This window comes from Zea mays, chromosome 2, assembly GCF_902167145.1.
Source record: "Zea mays cultivar B73 chromosome 2, Zm-B73-REFERENCE-NAM-5.0, whole genome shotgun sequence".
Classification (NCBI taxonomy): domain Eukaryota; kingdom Viridiplantae; phylum Streptophyta; class Magnoliopsida; order Poales; family Poaceae; genus Zea; species Zea mays.
The window spans coordinates 210,981,814-211,002,541 of NC_050097.1; the positions used below are offsets into that span (position 1 = coordinate 210,981,814).

The window sequence follows — 20,728 nt, forward strand, 5'->3', positions numbered from 1 at the left end:
CCATATGACAGGAGAAAAGAAGATGTTCACCTCCTACGTCAAGAATAAGGATTCCCAAGATTCAATAATATTCGGTGATGGGAATCAAGGCAAGGTAAAAGGGTTAGGTAAAATTGCAATCTCAAATGAGCACTCTATATCTAATGTGTTTTTAGTAGAGTCTCTTGGATATAATTTGCTATCTGTTAGTCAATTATGCAATATGGGATATAATTGTCTTTTTACAAATGTAGATGTGTCTGTCTTTAGAAGAAGTGATGGTTCACTAGCCTTTAAGGGTGTATTAGACGGCAAGCTCTACTTAGTTGATTTTGCAAAAGAAGAGGCCGGTCTAGATGCATGCTTAATTGCTAAGACTAGCATGGGTTGGCTGTGGCATCGCCGCTTAGCACATGTGGGGATGAAGAATCTTCACAAGCTTCTAAAGGGAGAACACGTGATAGGTTTGACTAACGTTCAATTCGAAAAAGATAGACCTTGTGCAGCTTGTCAGGCAGGTAAACAGGTGGGAGGAGTGCATCACAGCAAGAATGTGATGACCACATCAAGACCCCTGGAGCTGCTACATATGGACCTCTTCGGACCCGTCGCCTATCTAAGCATAGGAGGAAGTAAGTATGGTTTAGTTATTGTTGATGACTTTTCCCGCTTCACTTGGGTGTTCTTTTTGCAGGATAAGTCTGAAACCCAAGGGACCCTCAAGCGCTTCCTCAGGAGAGCTCAAAATGAGTTTGAACTCAAGGTGAAGAAGATAAGGAGCGACAACGGGTCCGAATTCAAGAACCTTCAAGTGGAGGAGTTCCTTGAGGAAGAAGGAATCAAGCACGAGTTCTCCGCTCCCTACACACCACAACAAAATGGTGTGGTAGAAAGGAAGAACAGGACGCTAATCGACATGGCGAGGACGATGCTTGGAGAATTCAAGACCCCCGAGCGTTTTTGGTCGGAAGCCGTGAACACGGCTTTCCACGCCATCAACAGGGTCTACCTTCATCGCCTTCTCAAGAAGACTTCGTATGAGCTACTAACCGGTAACAAACCCAATGTATCTTACTTTCGTGTATTTGGGAGCAAGTGCTACATTCTAGTGAAGAAGGGTAGAAATTCTAAATTTGCTCCCAAAGCTGTAGAAGGGTTTTTGTTAGGTTATGACTCAAATACAAAGGCGTATAGAGTCTTCAACAAATCATCGGGTTTGGTTGAAGTCTCTAGCGACGTTGTATTTGATGAGACTAATAGCTCTCCAAGAGAGCAAGTTGTTGATTGTGATGATGTAGATGAAGAAGATGTTCCGACGGCCGCTATACGAACCATGGCGATTGGAGAAGTTCGGCCACAGGAACAAGATGAACGAGATCAACTGTCACACCCGGTTTTAGAAGGCAAACCGAATGCGAACCATGTACGTGCCAGGATCAGTTATTCACGTACACAGCAGTTACATAATATGGACATCATCACACAGTGCTCAAAATAGTATTAATAAGGGAAATAGTCGATTACATCATACGTCTGAGACGTCCATATAGTTCTTACAATAAATCAAAGTGCGGAAAAGAAACGTAGATAACGCGGCCTTCACAGGCAGCCGACTGGGGGGTTGCCGCTAACCCACACCTAGAACTCGTCGTAGTCTTGGAACTCCTGGAAGTCTCCTTCCACAGCTTCATCTTCGCCTAAGCAGTGGTTGCAATGCTGACAATCTGGGGGGGGGTTGGTGTGTAGAGCAAGGGTGAGAATAAAACATGATTTTCAGCAAGGTATAATATATAGTAGAACATAGGTTTGGTCGGTATGACCAACTTTTGAAGTGGTATCAAAGCCGTGCTGACTGTAGGACCGCTAGCCTAGAGTAGAATGGCCGTTCTAAGGACTATAGACCTATGTCCCTTCCTTGACTTTGATATCCCTTCAAAAGTTGGTCATACCGACCAAACCTATGTTCTACTATATATTATACCTTGCTGAAAATCATGTTTTATTCTAATCCTTCATTTACTTATGATTCATTATTTGCTGGTCATATTAATTCTGTTCTCACCCTTTTGCTTGCGATGTCTTTTGTAGATGGCTCGACTTAGACACACTGCACGAAAGTCCGTCATCCCCTTCTTACCCTCCCGCCTTGCTGAGCATCCGCTTCGCCGTCCCGTGGCCGGACAGTCCAGCCACTTGGAGAGACTACACCACCGCCTGCGTGAGGAGCAGGAACGTCGACGACAGGAGCAGCAGGGCTCTTCTTTCTCGCTCCACCAGGAGATAGAGTCTGTGAGGAGCTGCTCTCCTGTGCTTCCTCTGGAGGCGCCCCCTGCACCACCACTGGGCGCCCCAGCTTCTGGAGTAGCTGCTGGAGGAGACCCAGACGACGGAGATGGCGACGACAGCTCGAGCCACGACACCGACTTCTCTGCTAACCCTGAGCCGGAAGGATGGGTTGCTCGACCCATCACTCGCGACGCTGCTCGCGGGTGTCACTTCCACGATGCGCTCGACACCCTGCTACGTCGGGCATTTGACCGGCATACTTGGTCCGTCGAGTATCGCTGTGTGGTCTACCAGCATAGTCGCGGGGTCTACCCGGACCGCTGGGAGGCGACTTGCTTGGTGCGCTGCCCGGAGGACAGTCTCCAGGGTGCAGAGGCCTGCTCAGAGCACTATTCTATCTCTGAACGGGACTCAGCTGAGGCAGCCATGCAAGATGCTGCACGGCGTGCGCTTTCGCACTACTGCTCGGTTTTCGGTGGGGCAGCTGACGGTCTTGACCTGAAGTATTACCCCCGCCGTCCATCTGGCAGCACAGGAGGCGTGATTGTCTCACCTGTCGGTGAGGGCAATCCTAGGTTGAGCAGCACCGTCAACCTAGCCGCCGTGCTAAACACGGAGCTGGACCATGCATTAGACGAGCTGAGTAGGGCTCGTGCTGAGATCGCCCTGCTGCGGGCTGAGCGCGCGGAACGTCGTCATCTGGATGGTGGTTCCCCCGCTCCCGTCGGGACTCAGCACCCGTACCGCTCACCTCAGCGTGGACACCAGCCTTATGGCAATCCCGACTGCAAGACCAAGATAAATCTAGAACCATAGATCGCTAGAGTTGGATCTTGTAATTAATACGAAATATATGCATAGAAGCTTCAGTCTTAGCGTTAATCTCGGTCTTAGTTAGTCTTAGTTAGACAGGGTAGTTTGCTATATCCTGTGCATTTATGTTTGTCATGATGAACTATGTTTGGTTTGGATCTTTGTAATGATTGTCACCAGAGTGTGGGTATCCCCTGCATTTTGGTTTACATATTATGTTAATGGAGTTAGTTATATAGTTGGGAAACATTTTATTCCACTTTCCTCTTGATCTGAGAAGCTGTGTGGTCTGTGTTGGAGATCAGTGAAGATGCTCACCTGCTCAGTGCTGTTGAAGAATTCTATACTCTTTTCTTATGCTGCAAGATTTGCCAGATCAGTTCTGATGTGTGGTTGCATTCTGCAGATGTCAGAGAACAGGCGCAGAGGAGGAAGGCGTGCTCAACAGGAGCGAGCCGCTCCGCAGGATGAGGTGCCCCAGCAGCAGCACCTGCCGCCCCCGCCCCCGATGTCGATCGAGCAGATGTTTCTGATGCAGACTCAGGCAGTTCAGGCCATCGACCAGACTCTAGCCGCCATTCAGCAGCAGCAGCAGCAGCAACAGCAGCAAGCCCCACCCCAGCCTCAGATGCCTCAGATGCCTAGAGACAAGCGTGCTGAATTCATGAGAGGTCATCCCCCAACGTTCGCTCATTCTTCTGACCCTATGGATGCTGAAGATTGGCTGCGCACTGTGGAGCGGGAGTTGCATACCGCTCAGTGTGATGATAGGGAGAAAGTTCTGTATGGTCCCCGTCTGTTGAGAGGAGCAGCCCAATCATGGTGGGAGTCTTACCTCGCCACCCATGCCAACCCCGACACCATCACCTGGGAAGAATTCAGAGGTAGCTTTCGTCAGTACCACGTGCCTGCAGGTCTGATGACAGTGAAGAAGGAGGAGTTCCTGGCCCTTAAGCAAGGGTCATCATCTGTGAGTGAGTATCGAGACAGGTTTCTGCAATTGTCTCGCTATGCTCCTGAGGATGTCAACACTGATGCCAAGCGACAATACCGTTTTCTGAGAGGCTTGGTCGACCCCCTGCAGTATCAACTGATGAATCACACCTTCCCGACATTCCAGCACCTGATTGATAGAGCGATCATGACAGAAAGGAAGCGTAAGGAGATGGAAGATCGTAAGCGCAAGATCAGTGGACCCCAGCCTGGAAGCAGCAGCCGCCCTCGTTTTTCAGGCAATCAACCTCAGCAGTTCAGGCAGAACCAGCGTCCACCTCAGCAGCGTCAGCAGCATCAGCAGTTCCAAAGGCAGTATCCTCAGCATCAGTACCAGAACCGTCAGAGCAATCAGTCAGGAGGTCAGTTTCAAAGGCAGAATCAGCAAGCACCCCGTCTTCCTGCCCCAGCAAACCAGCAGAACAGTTAGGCAGCACCAGCTCAGGTTGGAAACAGGGCATGTTTCCACTGTGGAGAGCAGGGCCATTGGGTGATGCAATGTCCGAAGAAGGCAGCCCAGCAGCAGTCAGGCCCCAATGCCCCAGCAAAGCAGAATGTGTCTCAGCCTGGAGCAGGCAACCGCCCTCAACAGCGCTATAATCATGGAAGATTGAATCACTTGGAGGCTGAAGCAGTTCAGGAGACCCCCGGCATGATAGTAGGTATGTTCCCAGTCGACTCCCATATTGCAGAAGTGTTATTTGATACTGGAGCAACGCATTCTTTCATTACTGCATCATGGGTAGAAGCACATAATCTTCCAACTACTACCATGTCAACCCCCATTCAAATTGACTCAGCTGGTGGTAGAATTCGAGCTGATAGCATTTGTTTAAATATAAGTGTGGAAATAAGGGGGATAGCGTTTCCCGCCAACCTTATAGTAATGGGTACTCAGGGAATAGATGTCATCCTAGGGATGAATTGGTTAGATAAGTATCAGGCAGTTATCAGTTGTGATAAAAGGACAATCAAGTTGGTGTCCCCACTAGGAAAGGAAGTGGTGACCGAGTTAGTCCCACCTGAGCCAAAGAAAGGAAGTTGTTATCAGATGGCTGTCGATAGCAGTGAAACAGATCCAGTTGAGAGTATCAAGGTTGTGTCTGAATTCCCAGATGTGTTTCCAAAGGACTTACCGGGTATGCCACCAGAGCGGAAAGTTGAGTTTGCCATAGAGCTTCTTCCTGGAACCGCCCCCATCTTTAAGAGAGCTTACAGAATATCCGGACCAGAGTTGGTTGAGCTTAAGAAGCAGATTGATGAGCTGTCAGAGAAAGGTTACATTCGGCCAAGCACCTCACCTTGGGCCGCCCCTGTCTTATTTGTGGAAAAGAAAGATGGCACCAAGAGGATGTGCATCGATTATCGAGCTTTGAATGAGGTCACGATCAAGAACAAGTATCCCTTGCCCAGAATAGAAGATCTGTTCGACCAGTTGAGAGGAGCCAGTGTGTTCTCCAAGATAGATCTGAGGTCAGGTTATCATCAGCTCAGGATCCGACCTTCGGACATTCCGAAGACGGCATTCATTTCTAAGTATGGGTTGTATGAGTTCACAGTGATGTCTTTTGGTTTGACCAATGCGCCAGCGTTCTTCATGAACTTGATGAACAGTGTATTCATGGATTATCTCGATAAGTTTGTGGTGGTATTCATTGATGACATTCTGATTTATTCTCAAAGCGAAGAAGAGCATGCAGATCATCTGAGGATGGTGTTGCAGAGATTGCGAGAGCACCAGTTGTATGCAAAGTTGAGCAAGTGTGAGTTCTGGATCAGTGAAGTCCTGTTCTTGGGTCACATAATCAACAAAGAAGGATTGGCTGTGGATCCGAAGAAAGTGGCAGACATTCTGAACTGGAAAGCGCCAACAGATGCTAGAGGAATCAAGAGTTTCATTGGAATGGCCGGATACTATCGGCGATTCATTGAAGGGTTTTCGAAGATTGCGAAGCCAATGACAGCGTTGCTAGGCAACAAGGTTGAGTTCAAATGGACCCAGAAATGTCAAGAGGCCTTTGAAGCGCTGAAAGAGAAGTTGACTACCTCGCCTGTCCTAATCTTGCCTGATGTGCACAAGCCCTTCTCGGTGTATTGTGATGCTTGTTACACAGGTTTGGGATGCGTATTGATGCAAGAGGGAAGAGTTGTGGCTTACTCGTCCCGACAGTTGAAGGTTCATGAGAAGAACTACCCAATCCATGATCTAGAGTTGGCAGCAGTGGTTCACGCACTGAAGACATGGAGGCACTATCTGTATGGACAGAAATGCGATGTTTACACAGATCACAAGAGTCTGAAGTACATATTCACTCAGACAGAGCTGAACATGAGGCAACGAAGATGGTTAGAGCTGATCAAAGACTATGAGTTGGAGATTCATTACCATCCAGGCAAAGCAAACGTAGTGGCAGATGCTTTGAGCAGAAAGAGTCAAGTCAATCTGATGGTCGCTCGCCCGATGCCTTATGAGTTGGCCAAGGAGTTCGACAGGTTGAGTCTCGGGTTCCTGAACAATTCGCGAGGAGTCACAGTTGAATTGGAACCTACCTTGGAGCGCGAAATCAAAGAAGCGCAGAAGAATGATGAGAAAATCAGTGAGATCCGGCGACTGATTCTAGATGGCAAAGGCAAAGATTTTCGAGAAGGTGCAGAAGGCGTGATATGGTTCAAAGACCGCTTGTGTGTTCCCAATGTCCAGTCCATTCGGGAGTTGATTCTCAAGGAAGCTCATGAGACAGCCTATTCGATTCACCCTGGTAGTGAGAAGATGTATTAGGATCTGAAGAAGAAATTCTGGTGGTACGGAATGAAGAGGGAAATCGCAGAGCATGTGGCTAAGTGCGATAGTTGTCGAAGAATTAAGGCAGAGCACCAGAGACCAGCTGGATTGTTGCAACCGTTGCAGATCCCTCAGTGGAAATGGGATGAAATTGGTATGGATTTCATAGTCGGATTGCCTCGCACTCGAGCCGGCTACGATTCCATTTGGGTAGTAGTGGACCGTCTGACCAAGTCAGCCCACTTCATACCTGTCAAGACCAGCTACAACAGTGCAGTATTGGCAGAATTGTATATGTCTCGGATCGTTTGTCTTCATGGTGTGCCAAAGAAGATAGTGTCAGACAGAGGAACGCAGTTCACCTCTCATTTCTGGCAGCAGTTGCATGAAGCTTTGGGCACGCATCTGAATTTCAGTTCAGCTTATCATCCGCAGATGGATGGCCAGACCGAAAGGACCAATCAAATTCTCGAAGATATGTTGAGAGCCTGTGCGTTGCAAGATCAGTCCGGATGGGACAAGCGATTGCCTTATGCAGAGTTTTCCTATAACAACAGTTACCAGGCCAGTTTGAAGATGTCACCATTTCAGGCGCTTTATGGAAGGAGTTGTAGAACTCCGTTGCAATGGGATCAGCCTGGAGAGAAGCAAGTGTTTGGGCCAGACATTCTGCTTGAAGCCGAAGAGAACATCAAGATGGTCCGAGAGAATCTGAAGATAGCGCAATCGAGGCAGCGAAGCTATGCAGACACAAGAAGAAGAGAGCTGAGTTTTGAAGTCGGAGACTTTGTCTATCTGAAAGTGTCACCGATCAGAGGAGTCAGAAGATTCGGAGTGAAAGGCAAGCTAGCACCCCGCTACATTGGTCCGTACCAGATCCTCTCAAAGCGTGGAGAAGTGGCTTATCAGCTCAGCCTGCCAGAGAATTTGTCTGCTGTGCATGATGTCTTTCATGTGTCTCAGTTGAAGAAGTGCTTGCGTGTGCCAGAAGAGCAGTTGCCAGTGGAAGGTCTTGAGGTCCAGGAGGACTTGACCTATGTTGAGAAGCCAGCTCAGATCCTTGAGATTGCAGACAGAGTCACCCGAAGGAAGACCATCAGAATGTGCAAAGTCAGATGGGATCACCACTCTGAGGAAGAAGCAACCTGGGAGCGTGAAGATGATCTGATGGCTAAGTACCCAGAGCTCTTTGCTAGCCAGCCCTGAATCTCGAGGGCGAGATTCTTTTAAGGGGGATAGGTTTGTAACGCCCCGAATTTTGCAGTTGAATTTTTTTCTTTTCTTTACTCGCCAAAATTCGGGCGTTACCTTTTCTTTTTCTTTTTTTTCCCTCGCTAAACCTTGACCTTTTCCAAAGTTCTAGCGGGATTCGGTTTGGATTTCCCGTGTAAGAAAAACCCTAAATACTTTATGTTGTTTGATGCACCATGCCGAACCTTGCATTTCTTTTGATTGCTTTGAAAGTGCAAATGCATTCATGTAGAAAGATCGGATTTCGAAAATGAGGAGAAGATCTTTTCTTTCTTTTTCTCTCTCTTTTTTCTCTCCTCTTTTTCTCTCTCTCCCGCGCCGTGGGCCGACCCTGGCCGGCCCAGCCGCCCTTGCGCCCCCTTTTGGGCCCAAAAAGGCCCAACCGCCCCCCCCCCACCTCCCCTTTTTCCCCAATTCTCTCTCCCTCCCTCTCATTTTCTCTCATTTTCTCTCCCCCACCCTAAGCCGCCACCGCCCCTACCCCCCTGCCCTAGCGCCGGCCGCCGCCCTCGCCGTCGGCCGCCCCTCGCCGGTGAGCCCCCCCTCCTCCCTCTCTCCCTCCTCCCTCCCTCTCCCCTCCCCCTCCTCTCTCCTCAGCAGCCCGGCCGCCTGGCCGCCCTGGCCTGGCCGCCTTGGCCGCGCCCCCAGCCGGCCGCTGCCGCGCCGCCCTGGCCCCAGCCGGCCACGGCCGCCCCTGGCCGCGCGCCCCAGCCCCCGCCTGGCCAGCCCCAGCCGGCCCCTGGCCAGCCCCGGTCGCCCGCCTGGCCGCCCTGGCCCCTGGCCGCGTCCCCCTGCGCAGGGCCGGTTCAACCGCCCTAGGGCCGGTTCAACCGCCCCCCCCCCTCTGTTTTTTTTTATTTTTTTATTTTTTTTATTTTTATTTTATTTTATTTACTTTCTGTGATCCTAGTTACTTTATTTTAGGTAGGTTAATCATTGTTCATGTTATTGAAATAGGAAGTTTAATTTAAAATTCCGTTATGCTAGTTGATTCATGTAGTTAATTGTTTATCTCGTGCAATGTTGATCAACTTAAAATGATTAGGTTTCCATTAGTGTATATGTAACAGAATTCTTTTGTTAAGAACCAATTGTAATTGATCGTTAGTGCATAAGATTTAACCCCCTGCGAGACCCTTTCCCGTTTCTTTCTAACCATAACAAATGCGATATCGAATGTCATACTTGATGCATATTCACTTTATTTGTCATCTTGTATGGTGTACTGTTCTTTTGTATTAAATATGTGGATGGATGTATGTATGTTTGCAATCGCATAGAGAACGATCCGGTCGAAGAGCCCGAGGAATTCGCAGGAGAAGCCCCTGAGCAGCAGTCGGTTGGTGGAGGCAAGTGTCCTTTGACCTATCTCTGTCCTAATCATTCTTTAATTCACCTCCCGCATCACACATTTATACCTAAGGATTGACTAGCTTTTTGTTATCCATGTCCTTGTTTACCTATTTGGGTCGGATTATTACTGCTTAGTTTGATGCTATTGCTCAACTTTAATCAATGAACATGATGTGGTTATCTATGATACGCTGTTTTCCCGTTCTTATTTATGATTATACTTGTGGCATTTAAGGGGACTCGAGCGGTTTCTCGAGTGCCTCTCCGTAAGGACCTGTTCAATGGATGACCGCCCGGGAAAACAGTGCAACCATGAGGGTGGAATGGGGTGCCCTTAGCTGAATAATTAGAGGATCCGGGGTGTAGTTCGCTTCGTCGTCGTGCCGTCAATGGGGCTCGGTGTATGCGGCTCGCTCTGCCAAGGTTGATTTGTCCCTTGGGGAGGAGTGCGATACATTCAGGAAACCTAACGGGTGGCTACAGCCCCGGGGAATCTTTGTAAAGGCTTCGTAGTGAATCCTTGGCCATTCACCTCGGGAGTGAATAAGGGTCTTGCAAGCCCGGGCCAGAGAGGGAATCACGGCTTGTGGGTAAAGTGCACAACCTCTGCAGAGTGTTATGAAACTGATATATCAGCCGTGCTCGCGGTTATGAGCGGCCAAGGGAGCTCCAGAGATTAGTGATACTTGATCAGAGATACTTTGGTACAGGTGACAATGAGATTGATGGTTCTGATTACGATTATGGTATTGGTAAGTGGTATTCTTTCCGTTTGGAAAGGATACATTGGGCTAATAACTTGGGTTAATGTTAAAACCTGGCTTTCTACTAATAAGTAATAACCTGACCAACTAAAAGCAACTGCTTGACTTATCCCCACATAAAGCTAGTCCACTACAGCCAAACAGGATACTTGCTGAGTATGTTGATGTGTACTCACCCTTGCTCTACACACCAAACCCCCCCCCCCCCAGGTTGTCAGCATTGCAACCACTGCTCAGGCGAAGATGAAGCTTTGGAAGGAGACTTCCAGGAGTTCCAAGACTACGACGAGTTCTAGGAGTGGGTTAGCGGCAACCCCCAGTCGGCTGCCTGTGAAGGCCGCGTTTATCTACGTTTCTTTTCCGCACTTTGATTTATTGTAAGAACTATATGGACGTCTCAGGCGTATGATGTAATCGACTATTTCCCTTATTAATACTATTTTGAGCACTGTGTGATGATGTCCATATTATGTAACTGCTGTGTACGTGAATAACTGATCCTGGCACGTACATGGTTCGCATTCGGTTTGCCTTCTAAAACCGGGTGTGACATCAACCTTCTTCCTCAACAACGGTGCATCCCCCACCTCAAGATGATGAACAGGTTCATCAAGAGGAGGCGTGTGATCAAGGGGGAGCACAAGATGTTCACGTGATGGAGGAAGAAGCGCAACCGGCACCTCCAACCCAAGTTCGAGCGATGATTCAAAGGGATCATCCCGTCGACCAAATTCTGGGTGACATTAGCAAGGGAGTAACTACTCGATCTCGATTAGTTAATTTTTGTGAGCATTACTCCTTTGTCTCTTCTATTGAGCCTTTCAGGGTAGAGGAGGCCTTGCTAGATCCGGATTGGGTATTGGCCATGCAGGAGGAACTCAACAACTTCAAGCGCAATGAAGTTTGGACACCGGTGCCTCGTCCTAAGCAAAATGTTGTGGGAACCAAGTGGGTGTTTCGCAACAAACAAGACGAGCACGGAGTGGTGACAAGGAACAAGGCTCGACTTGTGGCAAAAGGTTATGCCCAAGTCGCAGGTTTGGACTTTGAGGAGACTTTTGCTCCTGTGGCTAGGCTAGAGTCCATTTGTATCTTGCTAGCATATGTCGCTCACCATTCTTTCAGGTTGTACCAAATGGATGTGAAGAGCGCTTTCCTCAATGGGCCAATCAAGGAGGAGGTGTACGTGGAGCAACCCCCTGGCTTCGAGGATGAACGGTACCCCGACCACGTGTGTAAGCTCTCTAAGGCGCTCTATGGACTTAAGCAAGCCCCAAGAGCATGGTATGAATGCCTTAGAGACTTTCTAATTGTTAATGCTTTCAAGGTTGGGAAAGCCGATCCAACTCTTTTTACTAAGACATGTGATGGTGATTTGTTTGTGTGCCAAATTTATGTCGATGACATAATATTTGGTTCTACTAACCAAAAGTCTTGTGAAGAGTTTAGCAGGGTGATGACACAGAAATTCGAGATGTCGATGATGGGCGAGTTGAACTACTTCCTTGGGTTTCAAGTGAAGCAACTCAAGGACGGCACCTTCATCTCTCAAACAAAGTACACGCAAGACTTGCTGAAGCGGTTTGGGATGAAGGACGCCAAGCCCGCAAAGACTCCGATGGGGACCGACGGACACACCGACCTCAACAAAGGAGGTAAGTCCGTTGATCAAAAAGCATACCGGTCAATGATAGGTTCTTTGCTTTACTTATGTGCTAGCAGACCGGATATTATGCTCAGCGTATGCATGTGTGCTAGATTTCAATCCGATCCTAAGGAGTGTCACTTAGTGGCGGTGAAGCGAATTCTTAGATATTTGGTTGCTACGCCTTGCTTCGGGCTCTGGTATCCAAAAGGGTCTACCTTTGACTTGGTTGGATACTCAGATTCCGACTATGCTGGATGTAAGGTCGATAGGAAGAGTACATCAGGGACGTGCCAATTCTTAGGAAGGTCCCTGGTGTCGTGGAACTCTAAGAAACAAACCTCCGTTGCCCTATCCACCGCTGAGGCCGAGTATGTTGCCGCAGGACAGTGTTGCGCGCAACTACTTTGGATGAGGCAAACCCTCCGGGACTTTGGCTACAATCTGAGCAAAGTCCCACTCCTATGTGATAATGAGAGTGCTATCCGCATGGCGGAAAATCCTGTTGAACACAGCCGCACAAAGCACATAGACATCCGGCATCACTTTTTGAGAGACCACCAGCAAAAGGGAGATATCGAAGTGTTTCATGTTAGCACCGAGAACCAGCTAGCCGATATCTTTACCAAGCCTCTAGATGAGAAGACCTTTTGCAAGTTGCGTAGTGAGCTTAATGTCTTAGATTCGCGGAACTTGGATTGAATTGTAGCATACATGTGTTTATGCCTTTGATCATGTTCATTCTGCATTTTGTTGCTTATAGTGGTGCTCAAGTTGTACAAACACTCCCTGGACCTCACAAGTCCGTTGCAAAGTGATGCACAATTTCAGGGGGAGATGTGTTACAACTTGACCCTTTGAGACTAACCGTATGCTTGAGTTTGCTTGTTTTAGTCTCAAAGGAGAATTAAAAGGGAAAAGGTGGACTTGGACCATGAAAGACTTCCACTGCACTCCGATGAGAGGGTAACTTATTCCAAGTTCATCTCATGTACTCTTATTGCCTTTGTATTCTTATTGAAAATTTTGGTGAGGCAATGGGGTTCTGGGGCCAAGATTGATCCCATTTTGGTGCTTGATGCCAAAGGGGGAGAAAATAAAGGCCAAAGCAATAGATGGATCAGCTACCACTTGAGAGATTTGAAAATAGTAGAGTAGAGCTCTTGGTTTGTCAAAACTCTTTTGTTGTCTCTTTTGTCAAAAGTTGGCCTCTTGTGGGGAGAAGTAGTTATTATGGGAAAAAGGGGGAGTTTTTGAAATCTTTGATCAATCTCTTTTGGAATGACTCTCCTTGTGCTTCAACATGTGTGTTTGACTTAGAGATAGAGATTTGAGTTTGATTTGCAAAAACAAACCAAGTGGTGGCAAAGGATGATCCATATATGCCAAAATTGAATAAAACTCAAATTCATTTTTATTTGAAGTGATATTGCACTTGTTCTAGTTGCTTTATGTTGTGTTGGCATAAATCACCAAAAAGGGGGAGATTGAAAGGGAAATGTGCCCTTGGGCCATTTCTAAGTATTTTGGTGATTGAGTGCCAACACAAGTGCTTAAATGTGAATCTATGCCCATGGATGAACAAAGTGCAAATCAAGAGCAAAGGTATGTTTCTAAGTCTTAGTACATTGGTTTTGTGTACTAATATATTTGTCTAAGTATCAGAAACAGAAAGAAGAAGAAAAGAGAAGAGTTGGTTGTGTACAGCCAAGAGGCTGTTTCGGTCTGGGGCCCCGGACTGTCCGGTGGTACACCGGACAGTGTCCGGTGCGCCAGGCTGCCTCAAGCGAAGTGGCCGCTCTCGGGACTTTGCCGACGGCGTACGGCTAAAATTCACCGGACTGTCCGGTGTGCACCGGACTGTCCGGTGAGCCAACGGTCGGCCGGGCCAACGGTCGGCCGCGCGATCTGCGCGGGACACGTGGCCGAGCCAACGGCTAGAAGGGGGCACCGGACTGTCCGGTGTGCACCGGACATGTCCGGTGCGCCAACGGCTCCAAGTCTGCCAACGGTCGGCTTCGCTATTTAAGGAAGGAAATCGGGCACCGGACAGTGTCCGGTGTGCACCGGACTGTCCGGTGCACCCGACGACAGAAGGCAAGAAGGGCCTTCCAGATTTGCTCTCAACGGCTCCTAGCTGCCTTGGGGCTATAAAAGGGACCCCTAGGCGCATGGAGGAGGACACCAAGCAACCTTAGAGCATTCTTGATCATCCACACTCAGTCTTTGCGCATTCGTTTGTCTTTCTAAGTGATTCGAGCTCCGTTCTAGTGAGAACTTTGAGATAGTCTTTGAGCTCGATTCTTGGCCGTGTGTGTGCGCATTCTTGCTGTGGATTTGTGTGTGTTGCTTCCCTTCCTTACTCCGTGATTCTTTGTGAACATCAAAAGTGTAAGGGCGAGAGGCTCCAAGTTGTGGAGATTCCTCGCGAACGGGATAAGAAAAGAAAAGCATAACACTGTGGTATTCAAGTTGATCATTGGATCACTTGAGAGGAGTTGAGTGCAACTCTCGTCCGTTGGGACGCCACAACGTGGAGTAGGCAAGTTTTGTACTTGGCCGAACCATGGGATAAATCACTGTGTCTTCTCTGTGTTGAATTCTTTGTGATTATCGTATTGTGCAAGACCTTCTCTCTAGCCACTTGGCGATTATTGTGCTAACACTTAACAAGTTTTTGTGGCTATAAGTTTAAGTTTCACAGGATCACCTATTCACCCCCCCCCCTCTAGGTGCTCTCAGCCACACTATCAGGGCAAAAGACTAAAGGAAAGAATGGTTGTGTAGTGTGCGTCGATGGAACTGCTTCCATGTACCTTAAATCATCCAAGAAGTTGGTGTTCATGGGACACAGACGGTTCTTGATGAAGCAACATAAGTATCGAAAGATGAAAGTGGAATTTAACAATCAACTGGAAAGTGAAGGTGCACCAAAGGCTTATAGTGGGAAACTTGTTTTTGAAATTGTAAAGAACATTCATGTTGTATTCGGAAAGGGAAAAAACAAAGGAGAAAAAGAGAAAGAGAACTGACCCTTCAACTTACACAACTTTCAAGAAGCAATCAATTTTTTTCAAGTACCTCCCGTACTGGAAGGATATGGAAATTTGCCACAGCATTGATTTGATGCATGTAACAAAAAATGTTTTTGACAGCATCATTGGAACCTTGCTGGGCATGCCGAGTAAGACAAAAGACGGACTCAAATCACGCAATGATGTAGTAGATCTTCAAATCAGACCGGAACTTTATCCAGTGGATAGTGGCAAAGGGAAGCCTTACCTCCCCCCAGCTAGCTACAACTTGTTAGTTGAGGAGAGAACAAAGATTTGCAAATGTTTGCGTGGGGTCAAAGTGCCCACAGGTTTCTCATCCAATATCAACAGACTAGTCAGGATGAAGGACTTGTCTCTATTTGGCTACAACTCTCATGACTGCCATGTGATGATGACGTTGTTCCTCCCAATTGCGGTAAGAGCCCTCGAAACAGAGCATGTCAAAGTTGTCATCACACGCTTGTGTTACTTTTTCAATGCGGTTTCACAAAAAGTAATAGCTTTAGAATACTTGGACTATCTAAAGGCATATATCATCGAGACTATGTGCAAGCTTAAAATGTGTTTTCCTCCATCATTTTTTGATATGCAAGTACACCTAATCATACATCTCGTGGATCAGATAAAAATATTAGGGCCACTATATTTACATCATATGTTTCAGTTGGAGCGATACCTGGGAGTATTAAAAGGTTATGTGCGAAATCGCGCTCACCCAGAGGGTTCAATCATGGAGGGATACACTACAGAAGAAGTGATTGAGAGCTGTATAGATTACATCAGTGACGGAACAATGATAGGTGTGCATGTACCTAAACATGAGGGTAAACTATGTGGGAGAGGGAGAATGGGCAAGAAAACTTTTCGCGTTGAGGATTACAAGCTAGTACATTGTGCTCATGGTAGTGTACTACAACATCTCACGATAGCCGAGCCTTACATAGAGGAACACCTGAATGAGCTTCGTAAAGAAAATCAGAACCGCACAGAGGACTGGATCATGAGGGAGCACAAACATCGTTTCAGCAAATGGTTAATGGACAAAAACATCCCATTCGGAGACTCTTCGGAAGAGAAAACAATGAAGAATTTGGCTTCTGGGCCATCGTGTTTTGTGACATCATGACAAGCATATGACATCAATGGGTACACATTCTACACTAAATCAAAAGACATGAAAAGTGTTGCACAAAATAGCGGTGTTCGTATCGATGCTTTTGACCTACATGGACAGAAGACCACATATTTTGGATTCATAGAGGAAATATGGGAACTTGATTATGGCCCAAGCATGAAAATACCCTTATTTAAGTGCCAATGGGTACAACATCCCGTGGGGGTGATAGTGGATAACTACGGACTCACACTGGTAGACTTAAAGAAAGTAGGATATAAAGATGACCCGTGGGTTCTCGCCGAATGTGTTGCACAAGTGTTCTATGTACTCGATCCAGCAGATGAGAAGATGCATGTAGTTATTTCTGGAAAGCAAAAAATTGTTGGAGTTGAGAATGTGGGAGACCAAGATGAGGAATACAATAAGTATGAAGAGATGTTCGTCTTTAACGGTCCAGAGAGAATCAAGCGTGTGGAAAAGAAAATTGATAAGAACTTAAAGCCATACATGCGGAAAAATGGTAGTTCATGAAAAATTGTATGAATCAAATTGTATTTGTTATCATGTATGATCGACTATGAATTGTGGTTGCCAATTAATTTAAAATCTCTCTAGTTATCTATGTGTGCTATTATAATTCATTTAAATTGTATTTGCATATTATTGTTAAAAATAAATATTAATTCATTTAAATTGTATTTGCATATTTCTGTTAAAAAATAAATTATTTTCATATTTAAATTGTATTTTCATATTTTTACAATCACAGGCGGTTTTGTCTTAGGGTCCGCTTGTGAAAAGGATAGAGCACCACAGGCGATCCTAAACAAAAACCGCTTGTGATACTATTACATCACAGGCGTACTGAACCGTCTGGGACATTACAGGCAGTTTTCTAACCGAACCGTCTGTGATGTAAAAAGCCTACCGCTTGTATAGAGCCAAATTGTACTAGTGGCATTTGCGCCATGGCAGACCAAGGAAGCCAGGAATGCCTGCTCCTTTGCCCTGTTGATACGGCGCGTAAGGACTCTAATGGCACGCGCGTAGGCGCACTAATAAATAATAATTCAGTCCGCCGCTGCCGTTGCCGGCGGACCACATCATGGCGATGGACCTCGGACCAAACAAGGCCGCCCGGATATACGTGGCATCCCATGCGAATTGCGAATTCACTCACGGCTCGTCCATCACTGCATTCCGTATAAACCTACCCCCACTATAGATGTCCAAACGGGCCACCCGGCACGGACCCGGCCCGAACCCGTTTCGGCCCGGTACGAATAGGGCCGGACCAGGCACGGCCCGTTGATGCTTCGGGCCGGGTCGGGCTGGCCCATGTGCCTAGGGACATGCCCAAACCCGGCACGCACAGGGAAAATCGTGCCGGGCCGGCCCGTTGGCCCGGTGGGCCTCAACGGACCGGGCCGGACACTGGCCCGAACCAACAGTAGAACGGTATATAAATACATATATTTAACAGAATTAATCATATATAATAACATATTATTTATATATATTAAGACAACAAAATATTTATGTATGTATTTTATATTTATGTATGCATTTTATATATGTTTGGCCGCGTATTTAGTATTTACATACTATGAGAGAATTAAATGTATTTACATATTTAGTATTTACATAAATATGCGGGCCGACGTCGGGCCGACCTATTTATTGGGCCAGGCCGGGCCAAAGCACGCGGGCCGCCGTATCTGTCCATACCCGGCCCGCTAAACGGGCCGTGCCGGGCCATATTTGGACCGGGCTAAATTCGTGCTGTGTCACGGGCCAAACGGGCGGCCCGCACTATTTGGACATCTATAACCCCACAGAAGCAAAAGCGCGGCGGGGGCGGGACCCTCTCCTTCTCAACCAGCTCGAAGCCTTGCTCCACTGCCTCATCTCCGAGATCGGATAAGGCTTCAAATTCTTCAGTTGTGGGGCAGAGGTGAATTGAACGGCTCATTGCTTATTTTTTTTATGTTTGGTTTCTAACGAAGAAGAGTAGAACGGTTTCTGAAGTCTATATATGGTAAATATTTAGCATGCTCTCGCTCCATCAAATCGACCGAATGTGAACGTTTTTTCGGACGCAAACGTTCTTCTCTCTAGTCCACTCCACGCTTATATAACTTTCTAACCAAATAATGAACGGAACAACTACTCTCTATTCTACTCTTTAAATAAACAAAAAATATAGCGATTCTATTTTATTTGCCAAATATAAAATAAAATAGGTCGATTCTTAGAAAACTGAGTCCCTCCATTTCAGTTAGCTCTCAACCAAACGCGCCCTAGATCAGACTTTTGGCTCCACGTTCTTCTTCCTCTCGTGATGCGGATGTAGCAGAAGATGGCGGCGACGATGGCCGCGGCGAGGCCCGCCACTATGATCTTGCGGCCGGCGAACGTCCGGTCAAAGGGTCTGTGCTCGCCGTGGTGCGAGCTCTCAGCGGCGATCCGGCGAACCTGGGCTCCTCCAGCAGGGAGTGCGCGCGCAGGGCGACGACGGCAGGAGCGGAACGAGAAGCGTCCGCAGCGACGCTGCTGACCGCAACGCCGCCCAGGAGGACGGTGGCGAACGGCCGCGCCATGACGGCGGTAGCGGCCAGCTGGCTGGACACCAAGCAGAAGATGAAGAGCCGAGGCATTGTGTTGTGTTTCTTCAGTTAGATTACGAAAGAGGGAGATATCAGAGCTGAAGCGAGATCAGATGGCTGTGACCGTGAGGGCCGTTATATAGGAGCTGGCTCGCTCGTGGCTCCTGCCTCCCGCGGCCAGCTGAGCTTGCTCGCCGCCCGATGACGATGATCCGTTGGTCGGCCGATTAAGGACTTGTTTGTTTGTGCCGGATTGATGGGTCGGAACGATTTATAGTCGGATTGCTTCTCTAATTTATATAGACTTTGATTAGCTGAAACGATTCCGGATGCAATCCGACGTAAACGAACAAGACCTAAACAAAGTTGGAGATGTTGGGTTGGGCTGACCGGCAGAGGCCGCACGGCCATGCACGCCGCCTCACCCTTTTATGGATCTTGATTTTTTTTCAGTTGCATTACATGATCAGTCTCCGTGATGGGCATGGCTGTTGGTGTGGTGGCTTCAAGGATTCCATGGGGCCAGCCGGCACTCAGCGCTCAACTCCGGTGGATATAGATGGCCAAAAGGACCGGGCTGATCCGACCTGCCACGACCCATTTTAGGCACGTCCTGTCAGATCCGGCTAGTGAATCGTGTCGTGTCAGATGGGCCCATGTGCCGCGTTAGCAGCCTAGACATGGTCCGATAGCACGTTGGTCAATCTAAGTATATTGTATAATTTAGTAAAAAAATATATAGCTATGTGTGTTCAAACACACAACCAAATGTATGAGAGACTTAAACACACCCATCTAACCAGTGCAACTATAGTTTTATTGTGTTATATGTTGAATTCTTATACTTAATATATGTAAACTATTATTTTTAAAATAAAAAATATAACCGTGTCGTGTCTGTGTCAGCACAACGGGTCGAGATGGTGGCCCAGACACGACACTATAGCCTTGCCGTACCAGCCACTAGCACTATACTAGGCGAGCCGGATCGTGTCTGAGCGGTGCTTCTTCGTGTCGTGCCTGTGCTGGCCATGTAGATGCTCCGAGTGCATCAGCGACTGACATCTGGCTGGATGGACGCCTCTCACTGAATGTTTATGGAGCTGGGACCTGGGAAGATCGAAGGAGGAGGCAAGGAGCAGCACTGCATCTGCATATGCATCTGCATCAGCAGCAGCAGCAACTCAACGTCCACAGATTCCTCAAATCAAGCTACGTGCTACAGCTGTGTCCAGGCGGGGAGCGTCGGAAGCAGTAGCCGGCTAGCCGCTGCCTAGCTTGCGGGGGCATTGTGCTCTGCCCCCAGCAGTTGCCGGTGCTTGCTCGCAGCTCGCGCGGGTTCTTGGAAGGTGAAACGCATCATGCGGCCGGCACACCTTGAGAACGGCAGAGGAAGTGTGCCTGCGGATGAGGAGCTGTTGTAGCATTAGGCTGAGTCCAGTGCACAGCCTCCCTCTCGCCCCTGCCACGTCAGCTCTCGCCTCCACTCTCGCCTCTGCTGCTCCAGTGCACAGGCTGCAGCACGCTACAGCCTCAGTCTATAGCCACATCAGCTTTTCTATTTCAGAATTAAGTAATTCACGCGGATTTATTTCAACGCTAAGAAAACACACAACATAATATTTTTTATTGAATTAAAAATTACAAATTGCGTAATAATTAAAATAAAAGTACATGACGATTTAAAAATACATAATAATTAATAGAAAATTACATAAATCTAATGATTATTATGTCCCCATACATGTTCAACCAAATTATTTAGTAGTTGTGTATACATCGATGTGTCCGTCATCTCGTTGTCCATTTGAATCCTAGCTGCTAGGCTCGGGGTTGCATTGTAGTAGATCAACGGGCCGACTGTAGAATCAGTTGTCTCATATGTCTCGTCTAAATCGGCATCACGCTCGTCATCGATGATCATATTGTGCAAAATGACACATGCACGCATGATCAAACCAAGAGTACGTTGAGAGTAAGAACGTCCAGGAACTGCTATAATGTTGAACCGAGATTTCAACACTCCAAAAGTGCACTCAACATCTTTTGTAGGGGAGAGAGCCCGAGTCGAAACCTGCGCCGA

The 20,728-nt window shown here is 47.5% G+C and overlaps 1 pseudogene; it reads right to left on the bottom strand.

The window, feature by feature from the left end:
* Positions 1-18,262: 18,262 nt before the first annotated feature.
* LOC103647741 (uncharacterized) lies at positions 18,263-18,829 on the bottom strand (annotated as a pseudogene).
* Positions 18,830-20,728: the final 1,899 nt, after the last annotated feature.